Source organism: Ochotona princeps, chromosome 9, assembly GCF_030435755.1.
Source record: "Ochotona princeps isolate mOchPri1 chromosome 9, mOchPri1.hap1, whole genome shotgun sequence".
Classification (NCBI taxonomy): domain Eukaryota; kingdom Metazoa; phylum Chordata; class Mammalia; order Lagomorpha; family Ochotonidae; genus Ochotona; species Ochotona princeps.
In genome coordinates this window covers 74,455,404-74,474,208 of record NC_080840.1, presented here as the reverse complement: position 1 = coordinate 74,474,208, position 18,805 = coordinate 74,455,404, and the positions used below count along the sequence as shown (strand labels likewise).

Here is an 18,805-nt window from a genome sequence, read left to right as displayed (position 1 = left end):
ATGCAAATGAGTGTATTCTTTTTTTTAAATTTAACTCAATGTATTCTGAAAACAAAAATTGTACTATTTGGGGCTTGGCAGCGTGGCCTAGTGGCTAAGGTCCTCGCCTTGATCCCATATGGCCGCTGGTTCTAGTCCCGGCAGCTCCACTTCCTCTCTATCTCTCCTCCTCTCAGTACATCTGACTTTGTAATAAAAAAAAAAAAAAATCGTACTATTTAAACTTCACATTATAGGCAAAGGGAACGGAACTATTATTACTTTTATTATGGGTATATTTGGAGCAGAGATAGAGTAAGAGAGCCAAGATGGCCAGAACATTAGATACAAACATTCTAGGTAAGAAGAAAGATACCTAGTTTGAAAATGGTTGTTAAGTATGGAGAAATGGGGGCCCAGTGTGACAGCCTAGTGGTTCAAGTCCTAGCTTTGAATGAGCAAGATTCCCATATAGACGCTTGTTCTAATTCCAGCAGCCCCGCTTCCCATCCAGCTCCCTGCTTGTGGCCTGGGAAAGCAGTCGAGGACGGCCCAAGGCCTTGGGACACTGCACCCAGATGGGAGACCAAAAGTAGTTCCTGACTCTGGATCGGCTCCAATTAGGCTCAGCTCCAGCCACTGCAGTCACTTAGGGAGTGAATCATTGGACAGAAGATCTTCCTGTCTCTCCTCTCTGTATATCTGACTTTCCAATAAAAACAAATAAATCTTAAAAAAAAAAAAAAAGGAGGAAAGTGCCCCGTGCAATAGCCTAGCGGCTAAAGTCCTCACCTTGAATGCACAGGGATTCAAATGGGCAGCAGTTCTAATCCCAGCAGCCCTGCTACCCATCCAGCTCCCTGCCTGTGGCCAGGGAAAACAGTGGAGAAAGGCCCAAAGCCTAACGCCTTGGGATCCTGCACCCGTGTGAGAGACCCAAAGAAGCTCCTGGCTCCTGGCTCCTGGCTCCAGTCTCCTGGCTTTGGATCAGTTCAGCTCTGCTCAATGTAGCCATCTGGGAAGTGAACAGACAGATGGAAGATATTTCTGTCTCTCTTTAAACCTGTCTTTCCAATAAACGGAAGTAAAAGTATGTTTCAAAATTAAATAAACCTTTAAAAACAAGGAATAGAAAAGCAGACGCGGGTGCTACGTGCAGCAGTTTAAGCTGCGCATCCCAAGTTGTAACGCTGCTTCAAGGCTTGGCTACTTTGCCTAACTTTCTGCTAGTGCCTAGGAAGGCAGCACATGACGCAGATGCCTGGGTCCCTGCCAGCCTCACGGGAGACCGGGATGGAGGTCTTTCTCCTGGCTTCAGCCTGGCCCAGACATGCAGCTTAGAACCCATCACAGAGTGAGCCAGTAGAGGCGATTCTTTCTCTCACTTTCTGTCACTCTGCCTTCCAAGCAATAAATCTTTTAAGAAGGGAGAGATTCCACAGATGTTTGCTCAGAAGTCTATAACAAATTCATATAAATTTGATAAGAAATGTAAATTTCAAGGAATTTGAAATCTCACTATGCGGACCCGGCGCAATAGTGTAGTGGTTAAGCTCCTCGCCTTGCACGCGCCAGGATCCCATAAGAGCACCGGTTCTAATCTCAGCAGGCCTGCTTCCCATCAGCTCCCTGCTTGTGGCCTGGGAAAGCAGTAGGGGACAGCCCAAAACCTTGGGACCCTGCACCCGCGTGGGAGACCCGGAAGAGGCTCCAGGCTTCAGACTGGCGCAGTACCAGCCGATGCGGCCGCTTGGGGAGTGTATCATAGGACCAAAGATCTTCCTCTCTGCCTCTCCTCCTCTCTGTCTATCTGACTTTCCAATAAAAATAATTAAATCTTTTTTTAAAAAAATCTAGCTATGCATGGTGAAAACAAAACTCGACAGGGAAACCCAACAAAAAAATCATTCTTGGAAGAGGCTAGGGCTGCTCAACCGAGTCAGACAACCTGCTGTTCATGTGCAAAGCACCTCAGGTACCCTCTTCTCCCACGGGTGCCTCCCTCACGTGATTTTTCTCTCAAAATGTGCTTCTTCACACCCTCGCTCAAGGAATTAGCATCCAAGCACCCTTATCCAAGGCACCACCATCTTCCACTCGCTCCTGTACAGGAGCTACTATTTCCATAACCCTTCACAAAAAGCTGCAACCTATTTGCAAGACCACAGATGGAATTGTATTTATCAAGCACAAATGCTTTCACTAACCCATCAAAAAAAAAAAAAAAAAAAGGAAAAGGATAAGAAAAAAAAAATCTGAAATATTTCTTGAGCCAACAGTGCTAAGTACTGTTCCAGAAAACAGGAAAAAGCGGATGAACAAAACAGAAAAAGCACTGCACTCAAGAACTTTTGCATTACAACAAAAGGATCAAGTTACTCCCTTATTTCAAATCCTGGCAACCAACACCCTGAGGCCAGGGCGACAGTAGAGCAGGTTAATCCTGTCCTTAGGAGGTTCCAGTTCCTCCCAGCTGCTCTGCTTCCCATCCAGCACCCTGCTTGTGGCCTGGGAAAGCAGCAGAGGATGGCCCAGTGCCTTGGAACCCTGCCCCCACATGCGAGACCCTGCCCCCACGTGGGAGACCCTGAGGAAGTTCCTGGCTCCTAGTTTTGGAATGGCTCAGGTGCAACCATTTGAGGAGTGAACAGGTAGAAGCTATTTGTCTCTTCCTCTCTCTGTAAATCTGCCTTCCAATAAAAATTAAACAATCTTAAAACAAAAACAAAGAAACAAACAACAACAACAAGAAAAACCTTCCAGTGACCTACAACCAAAATACACTTAGTTTCTGCTTAGTTCTCTTATCTGATCTCACACCCTCTTGCTTTGCAGGGGTAAACTTCATCTCACCTAAAGGTCTTTTACTTCCCCTCAAAACCCTGTCTCAGCTCAAAGGAACTCTGCCCCCTGTAGATTCCGCTAGCTCTGAATCTATCTTTACAGAGCTTCCCAAAATGTTTCACATGACTGCACGCTGTCTGATGCTTCATGCATGACAGTGAAGTGTTTCATAAGGCGAGGAGCATAATATATCACATCATATCGTGTGTATCACAGCAACTCAGTTCCAGAACTTACTACACTGCCCAGGACCGAGTATGAGTAAACAGTAAAACAATAAGGAATATCCCACATAAAAACACAGGCTATCAGGCACAGGAAGAACAAAGTAATTCAACTTCTTGCTTCCCTTAAAAGCAGTGTCAAAGTGTCTTTAATGACTTAAAAAGTTGATGTAATATAATCTGTGCTATGGGGTCAGAGTAGCGCATTAAACTGCCGCCTGAAACGCCGGCATCTATGAAGCACAGTCCAGTTCCTAGCTTTTCCACTCCTGATCCAGCTCCTTACCAGCGCACCTGGCACAGGGGTGGGACACGACCCAAGAACCCTTGGGACCGTGCCACGCATGCAGGAGACCCAAAGTAAGTTCCAAGCCGCTGGCCTTGGCCTGGCTCAGTCCTAACTGCTGAAGCCATTAGGGGTGAACCAACGATTAGAAAGTCATTCTTTCTTTCTCTTCCTTCTTCTTTCACTCTGTAATTTGGCCTTTGAAGTCCCAAGAGAAAAAAAAATTCACGGGGCATGGTGTGATGTCTAAATCCTTGCCTTGCAAGCACCAGGATCTCATCTGGGTGCTGGTTAGTGTCCCAGCTGCTCCACTTCCCATCCTGCCCCCTGCTTGTGGCCTGGAAAAGCAGTCGAGGACGGCCCAAAGCCTTGGGACTCTGCACCTGCACGGAAGACCCAAAAGAAATTCCTGGCTCCTGACTTTGGAATCAGCTCAACTCCAGCCACTGGGCCGTCTGCAAAGTGAACCAGCTGGTGGAAGATATTTCTCTCTGTTTTTCTCTCTATAAATCTGACCAACCTTTTCCAATAATAATAAACAAATCTTTTTAAAAAAAAGTATGGCTTCGGATCAGGGCAGCTCCGTCCATTGCAGCTGCTTTGGGAGTGAATCAACAGATGGAAGATCTTCCTCTCTGTCTCTCCTCCTCTCTGTACATCTGACTTTCCAATAAAAAAATAAATAAATCTTTTTTAAAATGTGAAGATATAGAAAATGCACAATAGAAAGAAACAGCTTTAACTCCATGAGGAAAAGGTTAACCTCTCCAGCATTCTTTCATTTTTTGGAACAATGTCATCTTTTCACCTGACAACAACAACAACAAAACAGATTTCTAAATGATCATACATCCAACACAGACTGGCAACTACCATATCTTCGTACGGTAATGATTTTCTCATGAACCACTAGGTAACATGCAGTCTGTCTCCACTATGCCTACGTCATTCACATCCTGTGGTACAGCAGTTCTACTCTGGAAATTATTCAATTATTAGTTCACGTGTGTGAAGATGTTAATGAAGAACATGGGAGTAATCTGCAAATGGGCATTTTTTTCTGTAAATATTAACATGTCAATGTTGTTTTACGTTTCAAGACGTATTTATTTATTCTGAAAGGGAAAGATAGCAATAGCTTCTTCTACCCACAGCTTCCCTCCCCAAATGACTAAAACTTTCAGTGCTGGGCCAGGCTGAGGCCAGGAGCCAATAGCCTCATTCTGGTCTCCTAGGTGGGTAACAGGTGCCCAAACACATGGGGCACCTTCTGCTATTTTTCCCCAGGCCATTAGCAGGAAGCTGGATTGGAAGTGGAGCCACTGCTGGGGTATGAAAGAGCAATCATGTGATACCAATGTCACAGGCATTGGCTTTTTCTGCTATGTCACAACACAACCTAGACAACTGAAATTCTCTAACAACAAAACAGCGGAGTATAACAACTTGCATATTTATATTCATTGATTTAACACAATGGGGTGGTAAGGCGCATGGCAGCTTAATGCTTACAGTCCTCGCCTAGATGCAACAGGATCCCTTAGGGTCACAGGTTCGTGTCCCGGATGCTCTACTTCCTCCACATCCCTTTCAGCTCCCTGCTTGTAGCCTGGAAAAGCAGTCAAGGATGGTCCAAAGCTTTGGGACCCTGCACCCATGTGGAAGACCCAGAAGAAGCTCCTGGCTCCTGGGTTCAGTGCAGCTCTGGTCTTTGCAGCCACTTGGGGAGTGAACCAGCAAACGAAAGACCCTTTCTCTTTCGTACTCTCTGTAAATATAACTTGGCAATAAAAATAAATAAATAAATCTTTAAAAAAAATATGTGGTGGGGTGCGAGATTCACAGGGCTGGATGCTTCTCTAGATCCTCTTTTTTAAAAAGGAATAATTCAAAGTACTAGATGACATGCGCGTGTGTGTTAGTCAATCAGAAAAGATTTGTGTAAAGAATCGACTTCAGCATCCTGAATGTCCATCTCTCAATGGTTGGTTCATCACGGTACAAAGCTGCCCCACATTCTGTCAGTCACACTGCTTCTTGTAAATGTTTTGCTCAATTGAACACAACAATAAATAACTCTAATATCCCTACATATGAAAGAAAGAAACAGACAAACAAGCAAAGAAAAACGTTCACGTTTTCTCCTAGCATTGTCTTTGACAGACGCACTCTCTCACTTCATGGCAGCAGGTTTCTGCTACTGATTTGCAAAATAATTGTGCTCTTTAAAATCACTGTACATTTTTCTAGAAACACAGCCATCTAGTGGAAAATATACTTTATTAGGAACTCTATCAAAGTCACTTTGTTTAAAACGGAAGAAGTAACACTGGGCTTTCGGACAAGCGGAACGGAAGGAGGAAGGTGTAAGGGCAGAGACGCACAGCGGTCCAAGCACCTGAAGTCCTGTAGGCGCAGCAGTCAGCGCCCGACTACCTCAGTGTCCAATCAGGCCACACAGCTTCGCCCCAGTGCGTGCCACAAAGGAACGGATGCTATTGGAGTCTAAGAAAATCCACCCACAGAAGCAGACTAAACGGGAAAGATCTGGAGGATACCTAGGGCTAAAGTCCATAGCCTTGCCACTGGAGAACCATGAGAATACAAAATCCCTGAACAAACAGTGCCAATCTTGATGAGGCATTCAAGCATCACCATGCCAAAAAACACAGTCCTCCCCAGAAAGCAGTCTCACTAAAATGGCAAGGCCCCTGGAGGGTTGCTAAAAATAAGCTAAAACAGTCGATAATTTACTTTAGCAAATTCCTTATATATAATCTTATTTATACACTAATTCATAAGGAAAGGTATTATAATACAGATATAGGGCCCAGTGCAGTAGCCTGGAAGTTAAATTCTTTGCTTACAGTGCACCAAGATCCCATATGGTTCAAATCCAGGGAGCCCTGCTTCCCATCCAGCTCCCTGCTTGTGGCCTGGGAAAGCAGTTGAGGACGGCCCAAAGCCTTGGGACCCTGCACCCATGTGGGAGACCAGAAGTAGTTCCTGGCTCCTGGCTTTGGATCAGTGCAGCTCCAGCCGTTGCAGCCACTTGGGGAGTAGATCGGCGGAAGGAAAATCTTCCTCTCTGTCTCCTCCTCTTTATATATCTGACTTTGCAAAAAAAAAAGTGTTTTTTAAAAAATGAAGAATCTGCCTTGCCTCATTAGAGGTATCTGAAAGTTTATCATTTATAATCAATTTATAAAGAAACCAGATCCTTAAATTTTATTAAATTTCATTTTTATATTCATCACTAAACACATTTCTCTATTATTTTATGCAGCACAATTTTCCATGAAGGTTTATGATATTAGTTTAATTGATAAACTGTTTTTATCGCAAAGTCAGATGTACAAAGGGAGGAGGAGAGACGGAGAGGAAAATCTATCTTTGGCTGATTCACTCGCCAAAGTGGCCGTAACAGCCGATCCTGCGCCGATCCAAAGCCAGGAGCCTCTTCCGGGTCTCCCACACGGTGCAGGGTCCCAAATCTCTGGGCCGTCCTCAACTGCTTTCCCAGGCCATAAACAGGGAGCTGGATGGGAAGCGGGGCCGCCGGGATTAGAACCAGTGCCCATATGAGATCCAGGCGCTTTCAAGGATTTTAGCCGCTAGGCTACCGCACCAGGCCCCGAGATATCCTTTCTGATCCTCTGCAGAATAATAGCGAGAAATCAACCCAAACATTGGTAGAGAACTACAAAAACAGTATTTCACGGACAAATAAAGCATGTTGCTTGCTAGGTCTAAAAGGTCATTCTCAAAAACACAGTTTTCCTGTTAACTGTTCACTGGATAGATGAGCTGCAAAGCGACGTGATCAGGCACAAACTCTCCATGTTATTATCAACTTGTTACTAACAGTACCTCAGATCAGGACACACCCAACAGCATCACTGTAACAGCATCAATACTACTTCCTGAAAAGGCACAACGGGAAAGTTTTTGCAATATTATCTGCACTACGACAGAAGCCCGACACGATCATGAATGCCAACATTTCCTGTACAGCAAGAACAAACAAAAAGTGTTGGGAATTTCTGCTTCGAGCTATGAAAGCATATCTGAGTGCCCTCCCTGTATCAAAACTGCTGGCCAGGAAGCTTCGGGATGGTTTCTAATACATTTAGGTGTCCTTTCTCCTAAAGATAAATGTACAAGCTTGGTCTAGCTGAAAAAAAAAAAAAAAAGGCTACCACTTTTTCTTAGTGGGTCATGCTTTACGTCAATCTAAGATTCCTTGGGAGGGCCAGGAAAAATTAGGAGAGCACAATTAATCTGCAGAGTTCCTCTGCTACTACCTGTTAGCTTTCCTTTCACTACCTCCCATCCCATAGAAATCTGGTCCTCCTGTATCATTGCTTAGCCAAAGCTATGACAGTGTGACACCCACGCAGGCCCAAATGGGACTACAGGTCAGTTACGACCTGAGCTAACTCATGTCATGATGGTTTCTCTCTCTCTCTCTCTCTCTCCCACCCTCCCTTCGCCCTCCTCCTTCCTTCCAACATCCCTTTCCCTTGGCGGGGGGGCGGGGGGGGGAAGCCGACTAGTTAAGCGAGTGGCTTGGAATTAGTGAAGACTTGTGAGATGAATATCCTCCTCAATGCATGCACACAAGGCCGTCACGCCGTGTGGATCACTGCCCTGGGAAGACGCAGGTGTTCTGGGAGGAAAGAGAACAGGGGCGGGAGGAAATGCAATCGAGCCGCGCGAAGGGAACACACATTTGTCTTATCCGCCCCCCCCTTACCACACTGTGAATATACACTATGTATTCAGTAGTAGCTCATTTCAGGTAATAGTGTTGCAAAAATTAGAAAGTCCCTCTGTCTTAACTTACAGGACCATCTTTAACCGACTATTACAGGCATTTGGTAGTCATGAAGACGCCAGCGGGAAAGACAGAGAGGCATCACACACGGAAATACAGATGCAGAGATAAACGTAAACAAACATAAAGATCAGGGATATAAACACAGAGAGAACTCCCAATGGTTACGGAACATTTCTTTCTACATGCAATAAATATTCTCATCCCCTCCACAAATCCTTATCTCCTTTATGCTGGAGTCTCTCTCTTGAAGAAAAAGCAAAGCCTCTATGGTGGTGCCAATGCTGTGCCCTCCACTCCTCACTGCCAGGCTTAAGAGTAAGGGTTGATGGTTCCTTCTACTCGCAACCCACCATCAAGAGGCGCATCAAAAACACCTGTGTGCACCTTCCCTCGGGAAGGCCAAGCCCAAGAGGCAGGCAATCAGCCCGCCTCGACAAATGTCCCCTCTGAAGGGCCACAATGCAGAGCAGCCCTTCCGTTGAACCGCTGCCTTGTTGCAGGCACACCTGGATATCTGAACAGCCCTGCGCAGTCCCCTCTCCTCTCCGTGCCAACCAGTCCTTGGTCTTCGCCAACGCTCTCCTCAGAGCTTTTCCTTTCCAGATGCTACACATCCTTACTGGCAGTGAGTCACTGGAAAGATTTTAACTGCCAATCATGGTTTCCTAGGAATGCTTCCAGGGCATACATCTCTTCCCAACAAATCTGTGATCCAGCTCTCACCGACAACTGACACCCACCTTCTGAGACAAGCCCAGGAGCCACAAACTGCGCCTGTGAAATCCTTTGCCAGGTACGAAACACAGGCTCCTCCTCTTTTAAGTCCCGAACATATCAACTAAGAAAAATCTACCAGGGGAAGGGAAAACTGCTCCCAACAGACGTGCAAAACTAGAAGAAATATAATAAAAGCCTCTAACTCAGGCCCGGCGGCGTGGCCTAGCGGCTAAAGTCCTCACCTTGAAAGCCCCAGGATCCCATTTGGGCGCCGGTTCTAATCCCAGCAGCTCCACTTCCCATCCAGCTCCCTGCTTGTGGCCTGGGAAAGCAGTCGAGGACGGCCCAAGGCTTTGGGACACTGCACCTGCGTGGGAGACCCGGAAGAGGTTCCTGGTTCCCAGCCTTGGATCGGCGCAGCACCGGCCCGTTGCGGCTCACTTGGGGAGTGAATCATCGGACGGAAGATCTTCCTCTTTGCTTCTACTCCTCTTTGGATATCTGACTTTCCAATAAATAAATAAACAAACAAACAAATAAATAAAAAAAATCTGGAAAAAGAAGACTCGATACGTTTATACTCTTGGATCCATTTAGCTATTGAAGTGTTTTGATTTTTATTTTATTATTACCTTCTCAAAATTCCGAGCAAAGCACCGTTGAGGACTTTCGTTAACTATCTCTAATGTTGTGTTTGTTACTGAAAGAAGCATAGTTTTTTTTTAATTATTTTGTGAAAATGGTATCAATGCACGTTTATTAAATTTTATAAGCTAATGAGTTAGAGGCTTTTTTTTTTTAAAGATTTTATTATTATTGGAAAGCCGGATATACAGAGAGGAGGAGAGACAGAGAGGAAGATCTTCCGTCCGATGATTCACTCCCCAAGTGGCCCCACATAGGCTAGAGCTGCGCCGATCTGAAGCCAGGAGCTAGGAGCTTCTTCTAGGTCTCCCATGCTGGTAAAGGGTCCCAAGGCTTTGGGCTGTCCTCGAATGTTTTCCCAAGCCACAGCAGGGAGCTGGATGGGAAGCGGGGCCTGCTGGGATTAGAACCAGCGCCCATATGGGATCCCGGGGCTTGCAAGGCGAGGACTTTAGCTGGGCCTCAGCCTGCTGAATCGTAATCACTCTGGCCAATTGAGGGTAACATGAACGCTATGACGTGCTCTGACAATCTCATCTTTCATAGATGCACCTTCATCTATTTCTACATCCATGTCTGCAACATACAGAAGCGTGGGTAAAACCAGAGAGATTTAATAAGAATGAATATAAACAGTAAAGCTGAGAACCCCTAATCCAAAAAGCTCGCAAATCTGGAGCTTCTTAAAAACTAACATGAGGCTACAAGTCAAAAATCTCATACCTGACCTCTCAAAGAAAATGTGGGTGCCTTGGGGAAGAAGCGTGGCCTAATGGCCGACATTCAACTAGGCTGTCCGCTTCCCAAATCTGGGAATCTGGGTCGAATTCCTGACTCTGGCTCCTGAATCCGGCTTCCTGTTCACACAGACTCTGGGAGTAGCAATGAGAGCTCAAGCAGCTGAGCCCCTTGCTTCAGCCGTGGCCCAACCCCAGCAGATGGAGTCTCCATCTATCTGCCGCTCAACCTTCGGGTTAGGCATATACAGTATATACAGCGTAAATGAAACATAGTGAACCTTCTACTTACACTCGGGTCCTCTTCCCCAGATATCTCACTGCATGTTAGTATTACAAAATCTTGAGAAATCCAACAATTGAAACACCAGTGATCCAAGTATTTTCAATAAGGGAAGCCTAACCTATGTCATTATCCCTTCTACCGTTTACAAACCATTTAAGAGCCAAACATGATTACTTTCAATAGACAAGAGAACCAGGCAAAGAAAGTGAATTTTCTTTGTCTGATGTAGAATTCAGAACTAGTTTTCCTTGACTATAAAATGCTTAACTTTGGGCCCAGTGCCATGGCCTAGCCGCTAAAGTCATTGCCTTGAGCACGTCAGAATCCCATATGGGCACCGGTTCTAATCCCAGCAGCCCCTCTTCCCTTGGCCTGGGAAAGCAGTCAAGGACAGCCCAAAGCCTTGGGACCCTGCACTCGTGTGGGAGACCCAGAACAGCTCCTGGCTCCTGGCTTCAGATCAGCGTAGCACCAGCTGTTTTGGTCACTTGGGGGGTGAATCATCGGACAGAGGATATTTCTCTCCATCTCTCCTCCTCTCTATATAGATCTGATTTGAAATAAAAATAAATAAATCTTTAAAAATAGGATAAACTTCTTTTTGTGTGTGAATTTATTAAAAATATGCAATGCTTCACGAATTTGCATGTCATCCTTGCGCAGGGGTCATGCTAATCTTCTCTGTATCCTTCCAATTTCAGTATATGTGCTGCCGAAGCGAGCACAGAATAACCAACTTTTTAACAACTCTACTGCCACCCACCTGAAACTATGTTGTTCAAACAAGGATATTCAGGAGCCATCAAGCTACATCATGAGGAAGCTAAATACAAGTAACAAAACAGGAGTAAACGTAGGACAGGATCTAAATAGGATTATCAGAAAAGGGAAAGCAGAAATACTCTTCATATTGACAGATGTGAGCATAACTCTGAAAGCTCTGATAAAAGTAGCATAAGTACTATCGCAAAAAGCATGGTAAATACGAGAAAAAGTTAATTTCAAAAGAGTAATTTATTGTGCCATCAAAATAAGCTACAACATCATTGCAGTAGGATTGGAAAACTTTGATGGCTAGATTAATAACATCAACCTAGTACTTCCAATTTTCTCAAAATTATCTACCAGAATAACGTGTGACTTATTTTTTCCATTTCAATTTATATCTCGACTGAAATCTTCACCCAAGCTACCACTCCACATTTCCAACTGTCTGCAGATTGGCTCCTATTATAAAAAGCTGAAATCTAACATATTGGTGAAATCATTTGCTCCACAAAATCAGTGCTTCCTGCCGATTTGCTCGTTTGTACTGAGACACAGCTATTCTTCCTCTTACCCAGGCTCAAAATGTCAGCTACAAGCTGGATTCTGTTCACACATTTACTCCCCATAGGAATATGCATGCAACTGGATTTCAAACATAAGGACTCCAACTACTCAATACCGTGACAACCCTCCCCCTGCTGATAGGAACCCTGGCCACCTTTTGGAATTTGCTCCTCATTAATCTCTATTCTGCTACCTGTCAGGTAGGCTCTTCAGAGCAATCATTATCTCAACTTCACATTCCCTTGTAAACTTCAGTTCCTCCAGCAGAAGACGGTATCTCTGAAATCTCTTCAGTCTTCAGCAGAAAGTTTTCCCCAGAATCAATACTCACAAATTAACTTACTAATTTGAATCTTCTCTTCTCCACAGCCAGTAAAATCTCGGGTACACTTTGAGATGATGCCAGCGGAGCGATTATCACTCAGAAACTTTGAAGAGGGCCGTATTCTCACGAAGTTAAGAAAATCTAATTGACTCTGAAGAAGTTACTCCGATTGTTAAACTGGGCGTGCCTGTGCTGTCCAGGAAGTCTACACCTTGGTCCAAGTTCAACCAAAGGATGCAAATATTTCATCCATATCTACCCCTGTGGCTAACTCATGTATCATTTCAGACTGTCACTACCTTCAATGACCCAAATACACTTGGCTGCTACTACATTGGACCCTAATGTACCTTCTATTTGCTTAACTCACTTCAGGAGTGTTACTAAGGCCTGCCATCACGACCCTCAGTATGGATACCACTTATCAAGAGAAATGTAAAAGCAGACTTGTAATAAACGCTGTAAATCATCCCCCATAACACAAACACGTGATTCACAGCAACAATGTTATTATTATTCCAGCTTTGTGATCAATTTACCATTAATAAAGGTACCTTTTTCTTGGCATCTCTTATCTAAAACGGGTTTAAAGGTATGAAATTAAAACAGGACTCAAGAGAGACTTAACTCTCTGCCTTGAGCAGCATGAGACAGAGTAGTGTTTAAAGAACCCCCCCTGCTGTGCAAAGAATCAAAAAACGTTGGTGGCGCTGCACACCCATGTTAGTTAAACACAAGTCTGCCTAGCGCATTGAATAAGAAATAGAAGACAAGGCAGAATGAGGCCTTCTGAATGACATGCTGTTCAAACATCTGATGCTACAACAAGACGCAGGAAAAACCAAAAATGTTCATAACCAAGGGCCTGGGCAAAGGGTATCCAGGATAGGTGAGTTCATCCAATCTCTTAAGAGCTTCCCATCACCTCCCCTCACCGTCCAGGCCACTTCTCTAGGGTTCATCTCCCAAGTGTTCCTCCACCATGACGCTTACTTATCTGACTCAAAAACATTGATTTCACTCCCATTTGCCAAATGATCCACACCGCACTCCTGCCTTCTTCAGGTTTTCTAGGCCTTGAAGGGTCTTCTCTCTCTAAGCTACGTGGCTCCGTCCTGTACTTCCCTCACACGGCTGCCCAACAGAAGGCATCTGGTAGAGTGGTGAGGTGCGAGCATTTCACATGCGAGTGCCTGATTTACATTTCTGGTCCCACTGCTCCCAGGCCAGGATCCTATAATGTGCACACTGGGAGACAGCAGATGATGGCTCAAGTTCTGGGTGCCTGCCACCCCCATGGGGGACTCGGATTGAGTTGTAGATTCTGAGCTTATTTCTGGTCCAGTCTCAGCTACTGTGAACACATGGAAACTAGATCAGCAGGTGGAAGATGTATGTCTGTTTCTCAGTGAGCCTTTCAATTAATGAAAATAAATTTTCAAAGTTTCTGCTCTGGGCCTGGCATTGTGATACAGTAGGTGAAGCCTCCACTTCGAAACACTGTCATTGACAAAGAGCCAGTTCAAATCCTGGCTGCACACTGCCTCCAAGGCAGCTCCCTGGAGACACAGCTGGGCAAGGCCACAGAAGATGACCAGTGCCTGTGAGCCTGCTACCCACCTGGAGGGTCAGGATGGGTAGCCTGGCTGGAGCATGGCCCACATCTGCTGTTGGAGCCCTTCAGGGAAGGAAGCAGCAGATGGAAGAAACTATTGTTTCTGTGTTTCTCTGTCCCTCTCTGTGATGCTATTTCAAAAACAAGCTTTAAAATAAATAAATAAATAAACAAACCCTCAAACACTCGAAACTGATATGTGATTGCCTATCCAACAACCTAAGAGACCCTCTCCTTGCCAGACTTGGGGCAATTATCATATTGTAACATATCAGAGAATTCACTGCTATTTTATCATGCATTATATTTCTTCTTCTTCTCTTCCCCTGCTACCCCACATACATCAGAATGTAAATTCTGTGAGGAAAGGAATTTCACCTTTTTATTCACAAAGCTATCCCCAGTGACTGCGTAAAGTCACAATCTGTATTCAGAACTCCATTGATACTAGCTGCATGACTGACAGAGTAAACATACAAATGACAGAACTAACATCCTTGAAGGTCCTAGTATTTGAAGCATTTGGAAAACACCTTCCCAAGCACTATGGGTTAAAAGGAATAAAGAATAAGAGCTCTCAGCCTCAAGTACTTGTTCTCTAACTGCTTCGTCATCTAAGGCCAAAAGCTGCCTGGACCAATTAGCCTAGTCACACACTTCCTCCAACATCTGCCACGCACTTGCCCAAATGGCAGGAGCTTACAAGGGAAAAGAAACCAACCACAGGTGTGCATGCTGAGCAGCTGGGCGGTCCCTTCAGAAAAGTTCTCAAAGAATTCTTCAGATCCACTGCACACATTCAGGGGATAATCTGTGAACCTTACGTATGAACCAAGTAGTAACAATATCACCAGTTCAAATGGCCTGTTTTCAAAAACAACTCACTTTGGATGTAGAAGTTTCAAATATTGCTTGCTTTAATGAGTGTTCATTAGAGTGTTTCAGATACTTAAAGTCTCCTGCTTTGCTCAAAATGTATGATCTGTCTGTAAATGATGTCTAGGCCTTTATCTCTTTTCAATCTTAAATTCAGGTTAAAGTCTAACATGTCATTGAGAAGCCAGGTCTGCAATATGATTTTAGAATGACTAGAGTTTGTTAAGAATTTCAATTCCTAAAAATACTTCGGTTATAAGGGTTGTTATTGAAATAAAGTCAGGAGACAGGGTTTGGAGAGAAAAAAGAAAGAGAAAAGCAGGGACATATATGTGACAGCCAACTCGGTCTTTTGAAGGCTAGGTGTTCATTTTACAGGAGCAGGCTATATGTAGCATATATTTCAATATGTCCCAAGAAAAAAGTATGCAGGGAATGACAGAGCTATTTCTACCACTGGAAACTGAAAAAACATGTAAGGGAAATTGGCCAAAATAAAGGCCACACTTGCCAAGTCACTGAAATTGAAAATATGTTCCCTTATACGCAATATTCCATGGTTGAAGCCAAACCCAAGAAAACAAGGAGATTCTAGGCCTGAGTCAGGGGTGGTACTTCACTGCGCATGTGTGTGCTTATGGGGCCTGCGTCTGGTTGACCCAACACAGATCGGTTCATGTATCTATCTCCCCTGATTACCCTGGCTTTTCTCTTTCCCTTTCATCTACAGGAAAACAAATACAATAGAAGTATCTACGATGTTGGCACCCAACAGCGACGAGTTAGAACACACACAGGCTTGTGGACAGGCCATCTCTGGGATGATCTACAATCTAACCTGTTCCACAGGGAGGCTCACTATCCCCTCGGAACTTTCCTGTAACGTTGCAAACCTGTCACTTGCTGAGTTGCTGTTAAGAAATATGAGGATTTAATTAAAACAACTGATAAATCTTTGCAGTCATCAGCCAGTTACTTCATCCTGAACCGTGATTGCCTCCTTCCTCTGTTCTATGGGCTTTCTAGATTCCTTCTCTTCTTACGCTCCAGAAACAGCATGGTGAGACCTGTGACCTCTTCCACACAACATGCAGATGTCAACAAGTCTGTGTAGGTCTGCAGGACATCAGAAAGCATCTCAAGAATCCTGGAAGTGCTGACTGAACTTGCCTGAATTACCCACACTACTTCCTCCTCCACATTCTCTAAGCATTATTTGTTTTCTGAATATTTGGAAGGAATAATGATAAAAACGGTCTATAGACAGGCCAGGGTAGAACCTCTTGCCAGAAACAAACATATGTGCAATAAAATTATGCCCAAGACAATAGTAACTTGAACTCTATTTAAACATTCAGCCCCCAGCAACAGTTGCTGCCACCCCCAATACCACAGTCTTTCCACGACACTCTGACAAACTAAATGTCATCTCACAAGCTACAAAAATAGTTGAAGGATCATTCCTTGCAGTTAAGGGTGTAATTCATGCAAAAATTAAGGAACTTCTTATTTTCTCCACTTGAATGCATTAAAAAATTATCTTAGAAAGGCTTGTATCTGATAACTAGGCAATTAATTAATAATCAAAGGTCATCTCTTACAAATTAAAACTCATTACAGCATACGCTATATAACCACAATTTCCACCCCAATTCATAAGGCTTTTCTGATGTTAAAAAACTTTCAGGAAAAAGAAGAAATCCATATATATATATAATTCTAGGTTTTTGCATGAATCCATATATATATATGGATTCATGCAAAAACCTAGAATTAAAATAAAAGATTATTTTGTTTCAAAAAATTTGGAATCCATGCCTACTTCTTTATAATACCCATTTTCCACAAACTTCCTGAAGACCACTTATACACATGGATTTCAAAACTTTTCACATCAAAATCAAAACACATTTTTATTTAATTTTCCATGAATGTTTTGAAGTTAATTTGTACGATGCTAATGATAGAATCTAATTGTAAAAATCCTCAAATCCACTGGGTAACATTACTGTAAAAGAAGAAAAAAAAAAACTTTTAAACACCAAGCTGTTTCACTGGTTATAGATGTCTTCCATCGATAATTCTAGATCAGAAATACAAGACCACAGATTGATGAGCATCATCCAGGCAACAATCAACCAGTGCTTCTGATATGCTCATGTTTAATACCCAAAAGGAACTTCCAAGAAGACATTGCCAAACTGTTTCAATTGTCCTCAACACTATCCTAACTGCTTTACGGTGATCAATGTGCCCAAGATGTATCAGGTCCCTATTAGGAGCCGGGAAATATCCTGTGTCTCCCAAGGAATCATCTTATTTAGTGCTCAAAATAATATTGTTGTATGCTTAAATTTCCCTACCAACAGATGAGAAGACATAAGCTAAAACAGCCTAAGTGATTTTTTTCCCAAGTCAAGCATTAAGCAAATGGCAAGGAGAGATTCCGAAACTGTTCTCCTGGGTCTGAAGTTCACAAGCAGGCCAATTCCACAGGATCCCTCAATGGCTTTAAAGGCTTATCTCATTGCTTCTACACAGTCAGTGTCTACTGAGTCTATGAGACTCAGCAGCTCAAGCTATGTTTTCAAAAGACAATTTAGACCATGTCATTTCCTGGCTTAACCCTCTGATAGCTTCCAGACACACAAAATAAATCTCAGACTCCAAGCAGTGGTCTGGCCCATGAACTTGGCTCAAGCTGCCATGACCTTTGAACATGCCAATCATGTTCTCATCTCTAGACTTTTGCACTTGATATTCCTCTGCCACTAAATCTTCAGATTACTCCTGTCTCAGTCACAAAGCTGACTTCCTTAAGGTGGGCTCTCCGACAGTCCAATCTGAACAAGCCCCCACTCGTCCATCCAAGTCCTTCTCTCTAGCCTGGTATCTTTTTCTGTTGTACTTATCCCTGCTTATTTGTGGCAAATTATTTCTTTTGTTTATTTGTTCCTTTATTGTTCCCCCCTCCCCCATCTGAATCCAGATATAAATGTTTTGAGAAGGGAGACTCACCACTCTCACTCACCATTGATTCCTCAGCATGTGTTACAGCGTCAGGTCCGTCGTGTGAGCTCAATAAATAAACATTGGTTAAATGGATGACTGAACACTAGGTGCCATGGAGACACATACCTAATGAGATACAGGCTGAACCTACCTCAGCAAGCACGCCATCTCTGACAGGCCAACACAGAAATGATTTCATCAGGCCCAGTGTTCTAAATGCCGTATGTGAAATAATAATAAAATGGCATATACTTTCAAAAGGAGAACCATTTAAAATTCACATACCAACATAATATCAAAAACTGCTTGCAAGTGCATCAAGAAAAAAAGGGAGGAAGATGAATAGAGGAACAGCAGAGAACACATCCACACACACACACACACACACTCACACACACACACTCACCTCATGTTATTCCTTAGAGCGGAAGTGCTCAGTTCAGACATGGTTTGCAAGATATAAACATCATTGAAATTCAAGAGCAGTTCTGAGAGAGAGGATGCCTCAATTGGTATGCAAGGAATGCTTCCTCCTCCTGAATACATTATGAACTTGCAGCATGCTAATATGCCATGCTACCGTAAGCACCAGATGGGGCAGTAGGCAGTACATGTCCCATCAAGCCTCAAGAAGATATATTAATGTTCATGCTCTTTAGAAAAAAAAATCCTTTGCCTGTGTCCCTCGACTTGCACATTTCTTAGCATTCAGTCCCTCTCTCTCAACGCACAGTCCTCCAGGGCTGCTCCTCTTCACCAGATGGTGCCAGGAATCATTTCCATCTATTTTATCACAGGAGGCAAAGGCCACAGAGCGTGTCAGACGACGCTTACTGAAGGCCTACCAAGCACAAAAGAGAACAACAGAAGACAGAGGAGACATAAGAAATAAATCTTCTCTGGGCACTACTGCTGAAACACGCTCTAATGATGCCAAGCGCTTGTTTATCTGGGATACTGAAAAAGAAAAGGAAAATGCATCCATGCCTACACTTTGGAAGCCAGTTGATACTATGACGAAACTGAGACCTACCAAAATATTTCACAAGCAGACTAAATCCACAAACATGAATCATTAGGAGGGAGC

The 18,805-nt window shown here is 43.7% G+C and overlaps 1 protein-coding gene and 1 non-coding gene across 2 annotated transcripts in view; both read right to left on the bottom strand.

The window, feature by feature from the left end:
• Positions 1–18,805, bottom strand: part of RUNX1T1 (RUNX1 partner transcriptional co-repressor 1) — a 139,292-nt gene that overhangs the window by 76,536 nt on the left and 43,951 nt on the right.
• On the bottom strand, positions 11,177–11,283 carry LOC118757525 (U6 spliceosomal RNA). Its single transcript, XR_004995237.2, has one exon. It is a non-coding gene; the product is annotated as a U6 spliceosomal RNA (small nuclear RNA).